The sequence below is a fragment of the Callithrix jacchus genome, chromosome 6 (assembly GCF_049354715.1).
Source record: "Callithrix jacchus isolate 240 chromosome 6, calJac240_pri, whole genome shotgun sequence".
Taxonomy (NCBI): domain Eukaryota; kingdom Metazoa; phylum Chordata; class Mammalia; order Primates; family Cebidae; genus Callithrix; species Callithrix jacchus.
Window position 1 is genome coordinate 26,130,304 of NC_133507.1, and position 22,118 is coordinate 26,152,421.

A 22,118-nucleotide genomic window follows, 5' to 3' on the forward strand; every position below is an offset into this window, starting at 1 on the left:
TGCAAGGAATCAATAAATATGATGGATTCTGTAGCCAAATCAGTGGCTGTTGCTGGTTAGTTTCTTCTCAGAACTAACATCATCTATAGCATTTGGAATAGATGGATAATACATTGGTTACTTCTAAAGGTCAATGTATTAATAGTCAGCTCTAAATGAGCATCTATGTGTCTCAATCAATGCTCTAGGTACTTTGAAGGTACAAAAACATTTCTAATAAATCACTTGAATCTCCAGAAGATTCCAGTCCAGACAGGAAGAAACAGATGACTGGAAGTTAATCTAAGACATGGATGTTTGGGAGCCACGAATGTGATATTGATTGTCCAGTTCCCATATTCTGCTCACTGCAGGTTGCTGTTGCAGCATCTCGCTTTTCAGCTAAAACCTCTTCTGGTTCAGCAACTCTTCTTGCTATATCAGTGCCCCCTCCTAAGTGCGTGGAGCTAGTTCTGTGATTCTGACACCCCTTTGTGAATCCAAGCAATCTGTGAAGCTCTTCTAGGCTTCCACTAACAAACACAAGCCTCTCAGTGCTCAGCAAGTGAGTCATCTCACTATCTATGAGAGTCGCCCAGGTAGAGCCAGGATATGGGCCTTTTTTCACAGAGGTACACCAGAGTCTAAGCCCTAACTTCTTTTAAAACTCTCCTCTCACTTCCATGATATGGGGAATATCTTATAGGCTCAGTGAATGGAGAGTTATGCCATGATTCATCAAATATTCTCTATGTTGTAATTTGCAAAAGAAATTTAGAGATGGGGTCTTGTTATGTTGCTCAGGCTCAAGCTCCTGGACTCAAGTGATCTGCCCACCTTTGCCTCCCAAAGTGCTGAGATTACAGGCATGAGTCACCACGCTCAGCCTTGTACATTGTTTTTGATCTTGAACAGTTATCAATAAAAAGGCATGCTCTGAAAAACTATATACATTCATATATACTAGATCATCGTTATTAATTGCTATGTCAAGAGATTATATATTATACATATTTATGTTTACTGCTAATGGTGTTAGATTTAAATCTATATTTCCAACAGTTTTAATAACTTCAAAATAGTTTGGCTGACTTTTTTTTTTTTTAGCTCTGATCAAATTATCTTTTTTAAACTCATGAGGTAGCTGACAACTCATCCTGGGAATAGATGTGTCGGCTCTGCTATTTCCTTGTTTCTGTCTTGTGAATATACCATAGTACTATTTTTGAACCCAAATTTCCTTTTAAAAATCTTTTAAAGCTGACTGTCCGTTTTTTGGAAGGCTGGCTCAGTTAAGTTTGAGAAATGTAATTCAAAGGCCATTAAACCAGTACCAAAAAACTAGAATACATGCATGCAGTGAAAGAAAAAATTAGAGTGGCCCGTACTCACTGGCTGATAAATCCCACTCACCTTCTCACAGGTTACTGCACTAACCAAGATGTGACCTCATATGGGTATCAATGTCAATCCTTTTACAATATTAGCAAAGCTAATATTTTCTTCCCACATTCCAGTGGTTTGGCTTGCACGCTCCTGTTTAGAGGTCACTGATCTCTTCTATAACTCTTTCCAAGGCCTAAACTTTTGAAATGCAAAAGCCTGTTTCCTGCTAGAATATCCTTTCCATGAAGCATTAAATATACTGACAAAATAGGAGAAGGATCACAAGATGAAAAGAAGTTGTGAGAAAAAAACAACACATCCATTTATATAAAAATGTTTTCTCACCTCTCTTGGATGTGGATGGGTGCCCAGGGGCGACACTTTCAAGACAAGGGAAAAAGTGTGGACATAGACATTGGATTGGAGGTTCTTGGGACGTATGAAAGGATGGGGTTTCCTAGTGAGAGAATACTGGGGTTCATGGTAGGTAAGATCAGTGGGGTAGGGAAGCCACACTGAAAATCAGACTGAGGAACCAGGTTTATTTGGGATTGTTCCATTACTCTTACCCCATTCATTGATAGTGCAACACATAACCTGTTTCTCATTTGTTTCCTAAATAAGTCTTAAAACTATCTATTTCTCTCTCTTTGGACACCATCACTCAATTAACTGTCCCCCTGCAATAGCCTCCAACCAGTCTTCCAACACCCACTCTTTGTCCAAGTGGTTCTCCTACCTCCCTCCTCAGCTGATCTCGTGGCATCCTGCCCCTCGGTCTTTGCAGCCATGTCATCTTATCTTGGTTCCTTGAGCAGCCCCTCCTCCTCCTACTCCAGGAGCTTGTGTGTTACCTCTGCTGGAACACTCCCATCTGTACCACCTGTATCATCCTTCAGAGCTCAACTTAACACCAGTGCCTTGCCTTTTTGTCACCTTAAGGACGTCGTATTCCCTATTATGTAATCACAGCATCAGGGACTTAGTACAGCTGCAATTGTGTTTTTAGATACTTTGTCTTTTGTCTCCCACCCTTGTATAAATGATGTGGGATCAGGGTTCATCTCTATTTTCTTACTATTTTGTTTCTAGCACTTTTCACAACAGAAAGAACACAGTAGGTGTTGGATAGTTACTTGCTGAATGACAAATGCTGTTGTCAGTAGGTAGCCACTATACCATCTTGACAGACAAGTGACAAGATAAAATGAGATTTAAGATGTCTCAGTCGGGCGCAGTGGCTCACACCTGTAATCCCAGCATTTTAGGGGGCCAAGGCCGGCAGATGAATTGAGGTCAAGAGTTCAAGACCAGCCTGGCCAACATGATGAAACCCTGTCTCTACTAAAAATACAAAATTAGGCCAGGTGCGGTGGCTTACACCTGTAATCCCACCACTTTGGGAGGCTGAGGAGGGCAGATCACGAGGTCAGGAGATGAAGACCTGGCCAACGTGGCGAAACCCTGTCTATAATAAAAATACAAAAATTATCTGGGCACGGTGGTGCTTGCCTATACTCCCAGCCACTCAGGAGGCTGAGGCGGGAGAATCGCTTGAACCCAGGAGGCAGAGGTTGCAGTGAGCCAAGATTGTGCCATTGCACTCCAACCTGAGCAAAAAGAGCAAAACTCCGTCTTGAAAAAAAGAGAGAAGATGTCTGGATGTCTCAAATAGAACACAAAAACAATATAAAAAAATGTATCACCAAAAATTTTAATATAACAGCACAACTCTAAGAGGAAATTAAAACCAATTTTCACAATATATAGAAAATAACAATAATGAAACTTTGTATTTGATTCAATAAGACAAAGCTGTTGTCAGAGAAAACTTCATGGTTGTAAATGTTTTGCTAATAAACAAGCAAAATTTATACAAAATATATTACTTCAGTATCTAATTCAGGAAATTAGTAAAGAAATTAGAAAAAAGCTAAAGAAATCATAACAAAGGGAAGATACAGGCATCTGAAGAAAAATACCTAAAGAAGCCATATGTAATTTTCCACAAGTAAATTTACGAATCTCTACAGTGATTTCTTAATAAAATATAAATAATTAAAATCTACCCTAAGAGAGAAATTATAAGCAGATCAATTATAAGTGAAGAAATAGAGACAGTTTCCTAAGAACTATCCACCTTCAAATGTACAAATATTTTCACAGGAGAGTTACAGCAAAACGTTAGAATGTTTCCCACACCTCCTGCAGAGAAGGTGGCGAGGGTGATGAGAAGGATTTTAGACTGTAAGAGGAGCCGTCTGTCCCATATCAACACTCTTTTGTAGAATAAGGTTGTTGTCTTATTAAGACAGCAGGCAGGTCCTTTGAATTCCAATAGCATAACTCTTCTAAACAGAATGACCATGTATTCTGATTTTCTAAGATAGCTCTTTTTTTCCAGAGTTTTCTAGAAGTAGCTAGATTTTATTATATGGTAATCATATAAATCTAACCATAAGTCATTGACCATTAATGCCCATTAATAAGTGACAATTCACCAGTTAAGGTGAGCACATGATTACTAAAATTAATACATGCTCAGTGTTCAGGTGTAGATATGCTATTTTAGTAGCTGAAGGCTACAGGCCTTGCACTGGTACACTAAGCTGAGAAATTGTGGCCATAGGTCAGTAGAGATATGGGCACAGGCTAACATCAGCAAGGAACACTTCCAGCTGTATTACCAGATCACTTTGCCAGAGTTCAAAGACACTTGAAAGGTTTGAAAATATATCATTGCATTTTTAACTTTCATGTCAAAATATCTATAAATGATAATTTTCTAAAGACTTACTTTTTAAAAGCTTTGCCAAAAGAATTACATTCGTTAAAAGAGACATGGCAATCTGTCTTTTCACTTATGAGATAAGCATGACTCAGGCAGGAAGCATGACTTACAATATATTTGATCAGAGGAGCTCACTTAGCTGTGGAGCCTCTAGTGTCTGGTGCTTCCATGAGTACCTTTCTTGAGATAAGACCATAAACTGAGACTTGTTGCCAAGAACATGGGAAATGATACTCTATCCTGCAAAACTCAACCGTGGTCACAGATCTTTCTATTGTACTTACTGCTGTGTGAGCAAATGTATATTAACCAGCTCTCCAAAAAAAAGGTGTCTTCATTTATAGAATTTGCCGATATCCATGGTATAAATGCTCCAAATATGGTTATTAAAGTCTACCAACGTGACGTCACCAGGAAGATGTGTGTCCGGTCCGCTCCCACAAGCTGGTGTGAGTCAGCTTCCAGGGCACCACAAATTCTAGGTACATTTTCACCATCTTTAAGCTTACATTTTCATTATTACAAACAAAACACAGAATTATCATATGTGTTTCCTCTTAAAGCTCAAAATATTTTACTTTAGGAATTGATGGCATTTTACTTTTAGCCATTGTGAAACAAAACATCTAGCCACAGAAGCCAATATATTAGTTTAAAAGTTAATAAGGAAGCTCTTAAACATGAGTGGGACAACCATATGTCAGTAACATATCTGATCTTCTAAAAATTAGATTTAATTTTGATAATATTGATTTTTATAATTTTAATAGAAAGATGTTAGCATAATTTTGTTCTCTGTTAAAATGTGCAGTACACCAACCGTCTTATTTAGACACATACAAATCTGATGTGCAATCTTGAAGTAGCATATGAGAGTTGAAACATTATTTTATAGGATTTTTTTATTTGAGACAGGATCCTGTTCCCCAGACATGAGTGTAGGGGTGTGAACTGGGCTTACTGCAATTTTCACCTCCTGGGCTCAAGTGATCCTCCCACCTCAGCCTTCCGAGTAACCGGGGCCACAGGTGTGTGCTACCATGCCTGGCTAATTTTTATATTTTTTGTAGAGACAGGGTTTTGCCATATTGCCCAGGCTGGTATCTAACTCCTGTGCTCAAGCAATCTGCCAGCTTTGGCCTTCCAAAGTGCTGGGATTACAGGCTTAAGCCACTGTGCCCGGCCTTAAAGGACTTCTTTAAATTGACCCTTTTCCCCCAATATTCCATATCTGACATCTAATTTAATGCTTTCTCAAAATGCTGCAATTATTTTCTATGTTACATTTTCCAAAAATGGATGAGCACCACTTACTAGTAACCACGTCTTGTGTGGAATTACTTACACCTGTACCAATATCAATCATAAAGGCAAAAAGGTTGAAGCTTTTTAAAGTTACTCTTCTCTAATTCAGGAAGAAAGTTGTTGAGAAAAGGTATTGATTGCATTTGGATGAAGTTCAACCGGTGAATGGAAGTTAGATTGTTGAGTCTTCTTGAGTTCATGCTGTGGTTACGAACCCCTGGGGACTGGGAAGTCACTGTGTGTGAGAACACCTATGCTTATGAGGGCTTCTTGTTCATAGATGGTGGAAGTTATTTTCTATCAGGTCAAGACGTATGTACAGTTTTGATGTTACAAATGGTCTTCCTTACTCAAGCTTGAGTAAATTGGAAACCACTGCTGTGGTCCTTGGAGGGCAAATTTGAAAGCCTCTATTAATCCTGCAGCATTCAGTTGAAAGCATGGTCTTCAATGTACTTTCCCTGAAAATAAGGGGAATTTAAAATATGTGTTTCTCATGTTTCATTTATTTATTCGTTCATCTGTAGAAACATTCATTATACACATATTCATTCATTTGATAAGGAGTTACTGAGTCACTACGACTCACTAGATAATGAGAAAGGGCTGGGACCAGAGGTGGGAGCCAGAGGGACACAGTTCTGCCCTCAGAAAGCCGTGAAGGCGGCTTTTAAACCAACTATTTTAAGTGTGATGATTACCTAAAAGGGGAAATGTGCAGCCCTGTGGGATGTGCAATAGTAGACTCTGGCATTTTCTCGGAGGAAGATCTCACTGGAGAAGCATACCTAAGCTGCAACACGAAGGACGATGCTTTTACATGAAATTTGTTTTCCTAACCCCTGTCTACACCAGAACTTCCTAGTGAAACTGGCAAGGACAAAATCAGCCTCAGAGGTAGCAGAAGGGTCCTCATAATTTTCATAATGACATACATACATAATATTCTACAAACAACATGTGTGAATTCCCCTCAATTAATGAACAAGAGCTCTGACCTTGACACTTGATTTCTACTGATTAACAACCCTCGGAAGTCGGAGGAGCCGTCAATGATCATGGAAATCATTTTATAAAACCTCTCTCAATAACTAAATTGCTTAGAGACTCTCAAGAGGATATTTAGAAACATTTAGAAGAATAAAAATATGTTTAACAAGATGAATTCTTCCAACAACATCGTTACCAAATTCAGAAATAGATCAATAAAAACATTGATCAGGTAAATTCCATAAACTATTTTATTGCCAAAGTATCATTTTAATTTTAAAAGAGTGGAAATACATATATTCCTTGGAGACAACCCCTGGCTCCACTCTGGTGCGGATCTCCAGACTTTGTTCTTCCATACGTGTTAAGGACTGATCAAATGTAATATTACAAGCAATATACCTGGAGAGACAAGAATGGCGAAGGGTTTTGCCATCTGACTTTCCAGTTTCAACAATTTGTATTAGTGATTTTACCTTTCTCTGCCATGCTTACCTCATGTATAAAATGGACTAAAAGTCATCACTGCATGATAGGGTTGTGGCCAAGTTAGCTGTTTTAATTCATGTGAATTGATGTGGTGTAGCACTCACTCGGTAGGGTGGTTGCTGTTCATCTTCTCTGTCAGTGCCTTTCAACTTACAGGTCGTGACCCACATTAGCATGCCACGAGATTGATTCGGATGCGGTGACCAGCGTTAAAAAGGAACAGATGAGAGACGAGAATAGAGGTTTCATAAAACTCCTATTAAATGAAAAAAATGAAATAAGAAAAGAGAGTCTTGGTATCGTGAAACTCTATCTCAGGTGTGTGTCAGGGGGCAGGGCTGGGGGCTGTGCACGTGTCACTAATACCTTTCTGAGTACGGAGCACTGTCAATAAAGTATGAAAACACTGTTCTGGATCACACCAAAGCTTTTGCTCTCTCAACAGCACCCCATGGACACTGTTCCCTATTGTTCGATACTCTCCTACACAATTCCAGTGGCTGTATTTACTTACACGAATTACTTGTGTGAATTACTGCATTTACTTACATGAATCCAGCTTAACTTCTAAAATAAATCTCCTAACATTTTGGCCCAATCAGAGAATTATTTCTCAATAGAGAAAAGTTCAAATTATTTGCAGATTCTGTAGCCTTTAGAAAGATAATTCATCAAGTGCGTTACTACACATGATTTAAATTGTATACCTTGGAAGATGCTCTGTGTAAATAACTTCACAAGTCAGAAAGGAATATATAGCATGTATTTTTAGTGATGACTCCAGGGACTCAGAATACATTGGATGCTTAAGGGAAAAAAAAAAAGGAAAAGTCTTGGGAGAAGCTTTGTTAAGCTACTGCACCTGGCATCGCTGAGAAAGAGCTTAGGATACATCGCTTTATGCCAAGAACACATTGACCGGCTGCAGCCTCTCTGCGTACATTTTACTGTCATTGCTGCAATGCATATATGAATGTGGTTACAAAGCAAGGTCAACGTTGCTTTGGTGTTTCTATTTTCTCCCCTCTTTCTTTCCTCCTGTCTCTCTTTTTCCTCTCTCTCTCTGTGTGTGTGTGTGTGTGTGTGTGCATGTGTGTGTTTTGTCTCATCTAAGGTCGCAGTACAAAACCTAAGACAGCCAACACAGTAGTTAAATGCACAGGACTTCCTGCTTGATGGAAGGTTATAGAAAGCTCCAAATAACCTTGAGTGTACATGTTTTTCTCCCTTGCTGGAGGAGACTTAAACTCTTTTTGTCCTTCACAGCCCTTGGCTCCTAATGAGTGTTCAGTAAATATTTATAGATTGAACTGCCATTATCATCTGCAGTTATTTATTTAACGTGTTTCACAAACCTTGACTTCCATACATTTATAAAAGTATGCATTTCAGACCAGCAAAGGTAAGTCCAGCAGTAAACTCATTTCATTCATTCATTCATTCAGAAAAGGTTGATTGTACCCTTTGCTGGGCACTTCTGTTGCAGGAAATAGAGAGAAACAGCAGTGAACCAAATGGACAAATCGCTTTTCTCTCGGGGCTGAATACTTCTGGAAATACTGTCTACAGACAGTAAACAAATAAGCAGGTGTATACAAAGTGACCAGTGCTTCTATCTTAAACAAGCACCACCTTCTATTAATATTCTCTCTCTTTCTTTTAAATATATTTAAGAAAAACACAAATATTCAGAGACGAGTGGTTCTTTCCCTGCACTTCGATGAACATTCCAGCAGGCTGAAGATTTTTCTACTCATTCCCAGGTGAAATCAAGCAAATGAACAACGAACAAAATCAACTCTTGTGATCCTTTGTGATCACAAATAGAATCTCCGTTTTGTAGCTAGAATGTCTCCTTTTTTTGTAGGAACCAAAATGAACTTGAATCCAAACCAAGCCTTCTCCAGCCCCTCTCAGCTGGAGCTGACATTGTGCTGGCCAGTTGCAATGCGGGGGTGAGACAGAACTCTCCTCTTTGCTCATGGAGCTTCCCCTAGCTCCTAACTTCAGGTTCAGGTGAGAGCTGGCCACCAGGTCATACCTCTTGGGCCGGGTGGAAGGATGGTTCAGCTGAGTCTGAGATCCTCAGCTGCCTCTCTCAGCCCTGGCTTCTCAGGCACTCATCGCTCCCGGGCAGGACTTCCAACGGCTGCTGCTTTTTGCACCACCTTCATCCACACCTTCACAGCACATAATCACGCATCATTGTTCGGATAGCCCCTGGGGTGCAATGTCATCCCAGAGCAGATGCCTGTATCCTGCTGCCTGGGGCTACCTGAGATTTCCCAGGCAGGAGACAGACACTTCTAGGCTGCATGAAGTGCAAGGATTCCTCCGTCACTAAGGCTGGAGATCAGAAGGTCGGAAGATTCACAGTATAGTTACACATCTGTCCCATACAGGGAAGATAAGTCTTCACTCAAAACCCTCTCTCACACTTTTGTATATTCTTGCTATGGCTGAGTCATGGAGCTATTTTCCCATACGTTCTTCTAAAATTCTGCCTATGGTGTGGGATGGTGGGGATGGGTTTCATGTTCACTCTAGTGATGGCCATTGTGCTCATCTCAGTTAAAGCTGAGATGGGAAGAACACCTTTCAACACACTAAGAGGGCTGTGAAGAAAAACCGATCAGGTAGATGAAGAGGTGTGTGGTGGAGGAGGCAGGGTGCCACTTTATGTGGGGTGGTCAGAGGAGCCCTCTCTGAGAAGGTGAGATGTGAGCAGAGACTCTAACTGAAGGGAGGAAGTGAGCCCTGTGGACACGGCTGGGGAAGAACCTGCTAGACAAAAGGAACCAGGAGAGCAAAGGTCCTGTGGGGGGAGCCTGCTTGGCATGGAAGAGCCAGGAGGTCAGGAGACTGGAGCCACGTGCGAAGAGGAAGAGAGGAAGGCGTTAAGTTGCAGCCATAGCAGGAAAACAGCTCATGCATGGCTCTGTAAGCCAAGGGAATATTCTTTGGATTTTATTTGAATGACAAGAGAGTCCTTATTTACTCACTTGAATGGCAGGAAAACACAAGAGAAGAACTGTCCTTACAATTGAGTATAGAACATAGTAAAATGTAATATTAATTGGGCCATCAGCTTAGCTGATCAGTTGATAGCTAAGGCTCTTTATTTCCGTATGCTTGTTAACACACAAAAGAGATTTATGACACAGTAAATTAATAAACAAATACTGCTAAGTTCAAGTGATGTGCTCTGTAGATTTTCTTTCATTAAAAGCTGATCTTCCTGGAGGAAGACTCATCATTCTGATTTTATATGCTATTTATTTATTTATGAGACAGAGTTTTCCTCTGTTGCCCAGGCTGGAGTGCAGTAGCATGATCTTGACTCACTGCAACCTCTGTCTCTCAGGTTCAAGCAATTTTCCTGCCTCAGCCTCCCAAGTAGCTGGGATTAGAGGTGGCACCCGCCACCATAGCCAACTAATTTTTGTAGTTTTTAGTAGAGATGGGGTTTCACCATGTCAGCCAGGCTGGTCTTGAACTCCTAACCTCAGGTGATCTGCCCGCCTTGGCCTCCCAAAGTGTTGGAATTACAGGCGTGAGCCACAGCGCCTGACCTATGTGCTCTTTTTTAAAATATAGGCCAATGTTCTTTTACTTCTTGGCTCTTTCCCTTCTCCAAGTATCTGAATTCAGGTGAAATGAATCTGAAGTGACCCAAAAGAATATAATACCAAAGTGAATATGAAAGTGACCAAGGGGATAGATCAGCCCAGTGGAGTCCTCCTCTTTTTCGGGGTGTGGGGGGGTTGGCTGGTTGGGATAGTGCCTAAAGGAAGCCCAGTCCTAAAGCAGATTCCAGGGCTGCCTCCCTGAGCCACTGCCCAACCTCCTGGAAAGCCCAGGGCACTGCTGCCAGCTGGCACTCCCTGAGCCTGGCTCTGAGAGCAGGCAGACCACGTGGGTTCAGAGGCATCCATCACCTGGAGAAGGTGCAGAAGGCCTGCTGCTGTGGTATGGCTGCACTTGAGTCCAGGTAGGGGAAGAGGAGAATTACACATCAGGAAACCATGTGAGCGAACGCAGGAACACACGCAATCTCTTCCAGGACAGGGAGGAGCCCTGTGGTGAGAGCCTGAGAAGGGAAGAAAAGGCTGGAGAGAACAGCAGGGGCAGATTATGGAGGTGTATGCATTGATATAAAATATGCATCCTTGCCCTAGTCACAGGAGGTATCAGCTGGTGGATATGGTAAGTCTCTTCTTTGCTCCCTTAAGAAGGCAGCAGCATGGGACAGAGGACTTTCAAGCACGGCTGTCAACTTTGTCTACCCATTGGGATCACCTCAGATGTCTGGTCCCTTGTTCCCATACTCAGAGATTCTGACTTAACCAGTCTGGGTAACAGCCGAGAGTGGGGATTTGAGGGAGCAACCCAGCTTTTCCTAAGGTGCAGCCAGGCTGTAGAGCCTGACAGCTGATGAGAAATTTGTTTCTCAGCTTTGTGTGTGTGTGTGGGGGGGAGGGTGCATCATCCAACGCTCAGGGCTGACTTCTCCATTCGGCACAGGAGGCACGGTGCTTAAGGCCCATGATATTTTAGCAGCCCACATAAGTGCTTTACATTTTTTTAATCAAAAGAAAATAAGTGAATATAATTCAGTCTGGATTATATCTGTCTTTATACCAATGTAATGGCAAAATACAATCTTTAATATATTTTTACAGAGGAGGGCCCATGAAAGCCGTGATGCAGCCCCTCCTGGGCCTCAGCATGCCGATCTGTGAAATGGGGATACTAAGGAGTCACCTCTTCTGCCAGCTGCTGTGAATGAGTTTTCCTCTTATCCCTCTCCAGCAGTGAAATCGGTCCTAGTTTGCACTCACAAATTAATCGCTTACACCATTTTCCCTATTATTGCTTTGAAGTTTCATAAAAATCTTTTACTCTTCCAAAATCTTTTATTCTCACTAAATGAAGAAAACTTGAGTACTGTGGACCCTGTCTCACATACGTTTGCAGGGGTTGGAGAGCAAATTCCATGTAGAAAAACTAATTACAGTGCTTTGTGTGTTGCAGCTGTGCAATCAGCATCGGTTGTTTTGAACTGGGTGGGAGGCAGTCGGGCAGGCACTTCAAGGGATCACATTCGTGCAGCACATGTGTTGTGGCTCATCTATCACATGCCAGGGTTGGAAGCGCTCTCGGTGAACATCTTTCCGTGGTTTCCACATCTGTACAATCATCAGGATCACCTGGGGAGCCTCAGGCCCGCTCTCAAAATTATCCTATCTAAGGCCAAGGCTGCATGGATATGTATATGTACATATAGTATGTGTATTGATCTCCAGTGAAGTTGAAAAATCAGCCAGACTTGGGAGTCACTGCTTCTTAACATCGCTTGCACCAGATATTCTCTATGTGCTTCTTCAAGTCAAATCTCCCCGCTTCTCCACCTGGCTTTCTGCCCCACAATCAGACTCTTAGAAACTGCACCCAAGGCTTCCCTTGCCCTTTGGCTTCCATTTGGGTTCAGCCCCTGGGAGATGATGAGAGGAGAATGAGGTGAGGACAAGCGTCCCCATCCTTCCCAACCCACAATCTGGTACCGGCTGTGCTGTCTAAGGTCCCCTCCTATAGCAGGAGCTCTCTCAGGTTCCACCTTCCAGGCAGATGAAAACCCAAAGGCATTACCCTTCCTTTGGTCTCCATAACCTACTCACACCCTTGTAAATAGGCCCTTTATTAAACTCTCTTCAGTTGCCTCTTCTGGACTATGCCAGCACTTTCCTGCAGGGACCCTGAGTTCCTTAATTCCACAGTATTTTTTTTTTGCAGGTAATCCTGCAGTCTTAATGCGATCACCTTCAGGGTCTGAAAACGCAAACGCAAGACCAACGTTTATGTTATTTTATTACAGTTTACTCTCTGGGTTTTTTTCGCTAATGTTTATGCTTTGCTTTCAAATATTACTATTGTCTGCTTTTTTTCCTCCAGCAAATGTGTGAGATTGTTATGATCAGCATCATTTTGGCTGAAGAAATTGAAGCACCACAATAAAAGGTAACTTACATCGAGTAAGTGGTAGAGCCGGGACTCCCCTGCGGTGGTCAGTGCAGTCCCAACATTCTCGGTGAATTCACCAGAATGCCTCAGTACCCCAGAGAGAACGCAGCTGTCATATTGAACACCTAGAATTTACTCTTCGCAAGTTGGCTAGTTGTGGTTTCCAGATTATAGACTCCTCAAGTGCACATGGCCTTGCTTCAACTTCCGGAGAAGGCTTTATTGAAATAATTTTTCCCGTGATTGATGGACTGCAAATCCATGCCATGAATCTGGAGGTGGCAGGCTTTTCTTTGTGCTGTTGCTGAGGCAGCACTGCCAAACCTAATGTACAGCCACATCAGACTGAGTATTTTACAGGAAAAATGCCTGCTTCTGCTTAAGTTTGATGGGGTCCCCACTTAACATCTCCTTTGGAGTACACACACAGCTTTCCTAGTTGTCTTTCTAGGGTGTCTGTTAGAGACACCCAACAGACAAAACACCACATCATCTACTCTAACAGATGAAGTGCAAGGCAGGGCTCCTTTTTGGAAGGAAATGGCACACTTTTCTCTTTTCTTTCTTTTTTTGGAGACGGAGTTTCGCTCGTTACCCAGGCTGGAGTGCAATGGCGCGATCTCGGTTCGCCACAACCTCTTCCTCCTGGGTTCAAGCAATTCTCCTGCCTCAGCCTCCCAGGTAGCTGGGACTACAGGCTGCGCCACCATGCCCTGCTAATTTTTATATTTTTAGTAGAGACGTGGTTTCATCATGTTGACCAGGATGGTCTCGATCTCTTGATCTCATGATCCACCCACCTCAGCCTCCCAAAGTGCTGGGATTATAGGCATGAGCCACTGCGCCCGGCTTTCTTTTCTTTAATTTGTTGGCAGACATTAGTGTGAGTCTGCATACCTGGAAATAGTTATATCCCATTCCAGGAATCATTTATAAACCTGGATATTGAGGTGAACCCTGGAAAAGGGATCCTTTTGATTTCAAGAGAGAAAAATTGGACATGCAGCTGGATTGGCTGTCTCCCATTTGCAAGTTATTTAACTTTTTCTGGGCCTCAGTTTCTTCACCTGAAACTTGAGATAGTAATATCCACTTACAGGGAAATGAGAGGGATTATGTCACGTAATGAAAGCACACCACACAAATGTAAACTACTTTCTGTGACCTTTGGGATCACATATTAAAAAGCATTTGTGTTGAGTTCTGTATGTTTTACATGAGTCAAACAGATTTGGTTCCTTGAACACATTTCCGTTTAGCCCCTGCATATATATCACCCAAGTGAAGCTGAGCTCATGATAACAAAATCTCCCCTCAGTGCAATCACTTGGGGGTCAATGGTGAGAACACACAGAATTAAGAAGGGCTTGATGGAGTTGGGTTGGAATCCCAGCTCCACTCTTGGCTGTGTAGCCAGGAAACAATATAATCTGCAGAACCCAGCGGAAATACAGAGCCCAGTTCAAAATTTATTAAGAATTCAAAGTGGCAATAGCAGCACATTAACACAATCATGAAGGGTCCCCTTTGGAAAATGGGGCCCTGTGCAACTGCACATAACCTTGTGGGTGACCTTGAGGAGCTCTTTTAACTGCTCTGGGCCTGGGTTTGCTCATCTTTAAAATGAAAGGAGAGCAAGTGACCGTCTAGCAGGGTTGTGTGAGGAGTGTGTCCAACAGGTACAGCACAGGCACATGTGAAGCTCCGTAGGCAGACCGGGCACCATTCACAGTTCTTAACAACAGCATTTGGCTTCGGGACTCTGAGCCATGCTGCTCCCTCTTTAGTTAATTTCTTGAATGAATCACTTCTACCAGCACAATGGGAAAGGACTTTGGTAAGGAACCATCTAGATCTTGACAGAGTGAGGTTGGAGTCATTGTGGTTACCAAACATTGATTATAATAAACTATTACAGTTGAATCTAAAACTAGAAGTACAAAAGAAAAAAAAGTCCTTTAAGATGATTTATAGTGCAGGCGGACTTAAGCAAGATAGAACGTCACTGGGCATTGGATTCTTAATGGGCAATGTTGGCTTTTCAGTACTCAGGGACTGGCACACTGGCTCACGGTCAAATCTAGCTCAATACGTTTTTTTAAATAAAGTTTTATTGGAACAGTCACAGCTATTCATTTACCTATTGTCTAAGGCTGCTTTCACATGACAGTGGTAGAGCTGAGTTGTTGAGACAGAGAACATTTGGGCCTCAAGCCTTAAGTATTTACAATCTGGACCTTTACAAACCAAGTTTGTTGAGCCCTGATTAATGGTCTCCAGAGTTGTCATGTGTGGAATAAGGAATTAGATGAGAGTGAGTATGCTTTGTTAAGAGAACAGCACTGCACAAATACTAAAATTGATTAGCCCCTAATGCTGACCTACTGTGGCGTTGGGTCTGCTATAAATCTGCTTGATGCTTGAAGAAAGTTAAAAAATACACAGCATGTAAATAAGTGATCAACCAGTCAACTCTTTATTGGGCGGCAATTATGGGCAAAGCACCTTGGTAACTATCAGCTCCGGGGTGCAGCTTGGTTTGCCAAATAGCTGGAATGCCACATCAGTACTGCTGGGGAAAAATACAAAAGGAAAAAGAAAATAAACAAAAACTTATTCTTTCTTCAAATCACTCAAACCTTCCCAATCTAATTTAGACTCTCCGGCTAACATATAGTTAAAATCTCAGCTGTGCTATTCTTTGAGGGGGAAAAATTCCAGTGCTTTGGAAAATCTGCCAGTCCCTGACACTAGAACCCTTGGATTTTGGGGGTGGCGATGAAGAGACTCGCATTCTCCTCCATCATGAAAGCTTGCATTTCCAAAATGAATGCTAGGAGCACGTACGTTAAATGTTGCTCAGCTGCAGAAGTGTTGGGAGCCTTAATGAAGGTATCAATGTGGGCTTTCTCAGCATCCCCACCACCACATGCTCCTCTATTGAGATCTGGGTGAATGTTCTGTAGTGCACACCCAAAAGCGAGGCTGTGAGCCTCCTGGCAGATCTCCATGATTGTGCCGATGGGCAAGGTGCCACGGGGAGGCTACAGCCAGAGCTTCTGCCCCACGCACAGCAAATTCTCCCCTCTCCAATCACTTGACCATTGGCTCTTTCATGTAAACACCTGGCCTCTTTACCAGATCATCCTCCATTCTGACAAATTTGAATGATAAGCTCCAAAGCCACTCCCGTTGCTGGACAAAGCACACCTTCCTCTGAGCAGGGATTCACATTTCCTTCCAGGCACTAAGCCATGAGCTGAAACCACTTTTCAACCTGAAATGATGCTGTGGCTGACTGACGGTTAGAGCTTTTTTTTCTGGGTCTCTGTCGACATGTACAATACATTAATTTGATGCAGTGAGAGCAAGAAAATCAATTAAACTAGTAAAATATCTCACTGTCTTGTGTCAATGATGATAGTCTGTTTTCTTTAAAAATAACGACCCCTCTCTTTAAGGCTATGTAGACACAAGAGGCTACTAAACCACTTTGTTATATCCCTGAGTATATTAACAAATTGTCTCCTCTTAAGAGAGGCCTTCTGAGCTCTATGGACCTGCTCTCCCCTCTGTCAAGCTCAGGTGGTGATAACTGCTTCCTACTCATAAGAACATTATGAAAATGCATGAGCTCATGTCTCTGAACAGAGTTCTAGAAGAGAAGCCCAGAGCTTCTTGTCGCCTTCTCTTATTCTCCACTTTTTCCTGACCTCCTTTTTTTCTGTACTTTCGCTCACAGAATTCCACTCCTAGCGAGAAGAAAGCCCCCCATGGCAATCTCAGCATCTACCCTGAATCTTTCCTAAGGGCATGTTCATTAAGCCAGAGATGTGCCCCAAAAATGGTGTGCAGTAACCAGCACTCTAGGTTTACATCGGAGATAAGGAATTTTTGTTCTTAGAGTGCAGCATGCACATGCATTATTGAAATATTATATAACCATAAAATCGAGGTCATACCTCCCTGTGGGATAATCTCCAGCTTCTTCTCTGTAATACCACCGTGCACTCGCCAGCTCATTTCAGGTGTGCATTCTTTGCAAAGAGATTGCTCTTTCCTCCCTCAAAGAGATTGCTATTTCCACCCCAACACATCTTTGCAAAAGTTCCCTTTTGTGATGCCATTTTCTTTGACAATATTTCCATTGGAACCAGTTTCTTCTGCATTCTGCTGAGCATCTTAGTTTCCTGGGAAGGATGCTGTCTCAGATGTGGCCTCCTCTGGCAACCACAGGTCTCCGTTTCCCCCTATCTGGTTTGCCTGTGTCCCCACCGAAATCTCATCTTGAACTGTAGTTCTTGTAATCCTCACGTGTCATGGGAGGGAACAGGTGGAGATAATTGAATCGTGGGGGAAGTTACCCTCATCCTGCTCTCAGTAGTGAGTTAGTTCTCATGAGATCTGATGGTTTTATAAGGGGCTTCCCCTTCCACTGGGTACTCATTCATTCTCCTTCCTGCCACCCTGAGAAAAAGGACATGTTTGTTTCCCCTTCAGCCATGATTGTAAGTTTCCTAAGGCCTCCCCAGTTCATACGGAACTGTGAGTCAATTAAACCACTTTCCTTTATAAGTTACCCAGGCTTAGATAGTATCTTTGCTACCCGAAAAATACTCAAGAATGAACTAATACACCCCACTTCCTCATCTCCTTCTCTCCTGATGAGAAGACATCGTCTGCATTATCTCCAAGGCTGATCCATCTGATGTGCCCTTGACTCTAACTGGGACATCATCAGATAAGTTTTACCTTATGTTCTGCAAATTTTAACCTATTTCTCATCACCAAATTGTCCATCCATTTTAACATATATTCTCCAGCTATCAATATACATCTACACTTTCACCTATACTCACATCTATAATACATCTATGTCAAGACTTTTTGGAACTTTACAAAACAGATTTAGGAAAGCAGAATGAATATAGATATGCAGAAAAAATGTAAAAGGAGTTACTCTTGAGGTTGATAGTACTACTAGATATAAAAATATGTTTTAAAGCTACAACAATTAAAATTGTTATGCTTGCAAAACAACCACACAGCTCATCAAAATTCTCAATAAATTGTGTTAAATAAATATCTATCACTATATAATATAAAAATTTGAAAAAGAATAAACACCTAATGCATTATTTTAGAACCATTAAATCTTGAATAAAATTAGCTCCACATCGCATAGTATACAAATAAATTCCAAATATATTAAAAACTTAAAACATCAAATTATGGAAATTATAGAAAACAAATAATGTCAAAACTTCCCAGAAAATCCAATTGATCATCAAATTTCATGAAAAAATTGAAGTCACAAAGCTCAATGAATTATACTTCTAGGACAAAAATATTTTACATAAGAAACAACAAGAAATTAAAGAAGAATTAAAATAATTAACTTCATGGCAACAACTATGACAGAGAAATATAAATGTTTCATTTCTTAAAATATGAGAGAAACTTATTCCCATTTGCAAGCTGATAGTTTGTCAATATTTTATAATTTCCTTATTAATTTGTAGAAGCTTTTAGTACATTATGTGTACTGAATCTTTGCCTGACATGTCTTCCACAAATATACTTTTTATTTTTTTTTATTGTTTTTTTTTTTTTCGAGACGGAGTTTCGCTCTTGTTACCCAGGCTGGAGTGCAATGGAGCGATCTTGGCTCACCGCAACCTCTGCCTCCTGGGTTCAGGCAATTCTCCTGCCTCAGCCTCCTGAGTAGCTGGGATTACAGGCACACGCCACCGTGCTCAGTTTATTTTTTGTAGTTTTTAGTAGAGACGGGGTTTCACCATGTTGACCAGGATGGTCTCGATCTGCCGACCTCGTGATCCACCCGCCTCGGCCTCCTAAAGTGCTGGGACTACAGGCTTGAGCCACCGCACCCGGCCTTTTAATTGTTTTAAAAATTACTTTATGGTTCTCTACATGTTCACGAAATACAAATCAAGCAATTATTTTGTTTGTAATTTCTGCTGTTAGTACCAGCCTTAGAAAGGCCTTCCTGATATGAACAAACACTTTTCAAAAGAAGACATTTATGCAGCCAACAAACATATGAAAAAAAGCTCATCATCGCTGGTCATTAGAGAAATGCAAGTGAAAATAACAATAAGATATCATCTCACATCAGTTAAAATGGTGATAATTAAAAATCAGGGGACAACAGATGCTGAGATGATGTGGAGAAATAGGATCACTTTTACACTCTTGGTGGAAGTGTAAATTAGTTCAGCCATTGTGAAAGACAGTGTGGCGATTCCTCAAGGACCTTGAAATAGAAATTCCATTTGACCCTGCAATCCCATTACTGGGCATATACCCAAAGGTTTATAAATCATCTTATTACAAAGACACATGCACACATATGTTCATTGTGGCACTCTTTACAATAGCAAACACTTGGAACCAACCCAAATGCCCATCAGTGAAAGACTGAATAAAGAAAATGTGGCACATACACACCATGGAATACTATGCAGCCACAAAAAAGGATGAGTTCATGTCCTTTGCTGGGACATGGATGAATCTGGAAACTATCATTCTCAGCAAACTGACACAAGAACAGAAAACCAAACACCTCATGTTCTTACTCATAAGTGGGTGTTGAACAATGAGAACACATGGACAAAAGGAGGGGAACATCAAACACCAGGGCCTGTCAGTTCGGGAGGTGGGGAGTTAGGGGAGGGATAGCAGGGGGTGAGGGGATTGGGGAGGGCTAATATTAGGAGAAATATCTAATGTAGATGATGCGGGGATGGAGGCAGCAAACCATCATGGCATGTGTATACCCATGTAACAAACCTGCGTGTTCTGCACATGTACCTCAGAACATAAAGTATAATAATAATATTAAAAATAAAGGCCTTCCCTACCTCAGAATTATATAAATTCACCTATGTTTTATGTTTTTGACTTAATTTTAATTTTAACATTTTGGGTTTTTTTTTTTTTTTAAGTTTGAAGAGAGATCATGATTAAGTCTCCCCTTATGTTATAGTCCTGGTGTTACTTTTTGACGAATCCATCATTGCCCCACCAATATGAAATCCCGTTGTTAGCACTTTATGCAGATTTGCACATAAACACACATACAGGCTAGCCTAATTTTTAGAATTTTTGTTCTGATCTGTTGATTCTGGTGCTGGCTTGTAGTTGTTCAGATTTTTCATAGTTTGGTAACACATTTTAACATCCAGCGGGGTAAGTGCTACCATTTCGTGGACATTTTTGCATGCTTACTTTCCAGATGAACTTCAAGCTCATTTGGGCGTATTCAAATATTCCTTTAGAATTTTGGGTGGGATTATTCTACCTTTATGGACTAAAGAGGGGAGATTTAATAAGAACTGGGCAGGTTATACGCTGCCTGTGAAAATATACATGGCTCCAGCCTTTCTAGTTTAACTTGACAATGTAGATCAAGAACTCGAAAAATATGCACATCCTGAGAGACCCAGCATTGTCACCATTAACTCTAAGTAAATAATTAAAGATGTGCTCAGGAAGTGTCTATAAATATCTTTTTTTTTTTTTCCTTCTTCAGTTATTTTTTCATTTCCTTTATTCACCGTTCCTTATTATTTTTTTTTTAATTTTTTATTGGATTATAGGTTTTGGGGTACATGAGCAGAGCATGCAAGACAGTTGCGTAGGTACACACATGGCAGTGTGCTTTGCTTTTCTTCTCCCCTTCACCCACATTTGGCATTTCTCCCCAGGCTATCCCTCCCCACCTCCCCCTCCCACTGGCGGCTATAAATATCTTAATTGTAGTTTGTCATGTGAAAATGCTGGCAATACACAAATGTCCAGTGGCAAGAGATGGGCTGAATAGACCGTGCTGTGCTCACTCGCATAATGAAATTTAGTAGAAACATTAAATAACATGAATGATTATTCACCTAGGAACTAGGTTTAAAACAGCGTGAAGATTCCATTTTGTTGGAAATGATCACATATGACTAAACAGACAATCAGATAGATGATAGATACGGTGATTGCTGATCAATGTTTAACAGCCGCCTCTGGAAGGAAAGAGCCTGGATTTGTAGCCTTTGCAGTTTCCTGTGATGTAAATACACCCACCCCACCATGGCTGATTTGAAGGTGCAAACACTGTGTCACTGAATGTAGACCTGGGAAGAAGCGAGTACAATCAGCTCTCCTGAGCTGTCTCCAACACGCCGCTGGGCGAGAGAAGACAAAGAAAGAGGGAGATGCACAGCTACCTAAACCGAAGGGAAGGTGGGGAGCTGAGCACTACAGGTGGTGTCAGAACTCTTCCTGGGAGTGGATTTTGAGTGTCTGAGGGTAACAGTCCAATCAGATAACCAGAGAGATAGCTGAACTTCTCTGAATCCAAGAAGAAGAGGAATTACATCGAGGGCTGGAGACAGAGTGATGAGAGAGTGGGAGTGGGAAAGAAAGAAAGCGGGGATGAGAGCAGTACAGGGTTGGCCTCCAAAATCCTAAAGTGCCTTAGAAGAGAGGAGGAGCAGCAATATCCAACGCTGAACTGTAATCACTGAGTTTCTGTGATGTAGACTCCCTTTGTCTCCAGAATTCCTTTAAAATCTGCCTACTGTCGTGTGTGTGTGTGTGTGTGTGTGTGTGTGTGTGTGTGTGTAGAGGGAAGGTTTCAGCAGGGTGGGGACATGCTTGGATTTACATAGTAAAAATACATTTACCTTGTGCTGTTGTGGGAAGGAGAGACTACAAAGGGGAGAGAGTGACAGCTGGGAGCAGTAGGCAGAAAAGACGGTGGTGGCTGCCGGGGGGGACAGCGTGGGGACAGTAAGGCGTGGCGGTGTTGACGATGGGAGGCACAGCTGCCGGGGTTTGCTGTGATTCTCATGCAGCCAGACTGGCGCCACTCTGCAGACTAGTGTCCAAGCATCCTGATTTAGGTTGCTTTCAGTGAACTGCTTTCTGTGGGAGTAATTATATTTTCTTACCCCTACATGCCTACTGTAAAGTGCACCTAAAGGTCCAGCCCCTTGAGAGGCACAGCTGTGAATATGTCACTCCCCTGCTCAACAACCCTCCATTGCTCCAATGCCTTCCTGTGAAGTCCATAGTCCAAGAACTGACCCCAAGCTGCTCGTTCTATACATCCTAGAGGACCTCCCTTCAAGACATCACATGC

At 41.7% G+C, this 22,118-nt stretch overlaps 1 long non-coding RNA gene across 15 annotated transcripts in view; it reads right to left on the reverse strand.

The window, feature by feature from the left end:
* Positions 1–3,416: 3,416 nt before the first annotated feature.
* LOC103793675 (uncharacterized) overlaps positions 3,417–22,118 on the reverse strand; it is a 33,339-nt gene continuing 14,637 nt past the window's right edge. For 11 of the 15 annotated variants that reach the window (XR_008482047.2, XR_013518794.1, XR_013518796.1 and 8 more), the window contains one exon: positions 3,417–15,530. This is a non-coding gene — a long non-coding RNA (uncharacterized LOC103793675). The remainder of the gene's footprint in view (positions 15,531–22,118) is intronic. The other 4 variants (XR_008482051.2, XR_008482052.2, XR_008482053.2 and 1 more) reach the window with 4 other exon arrangements.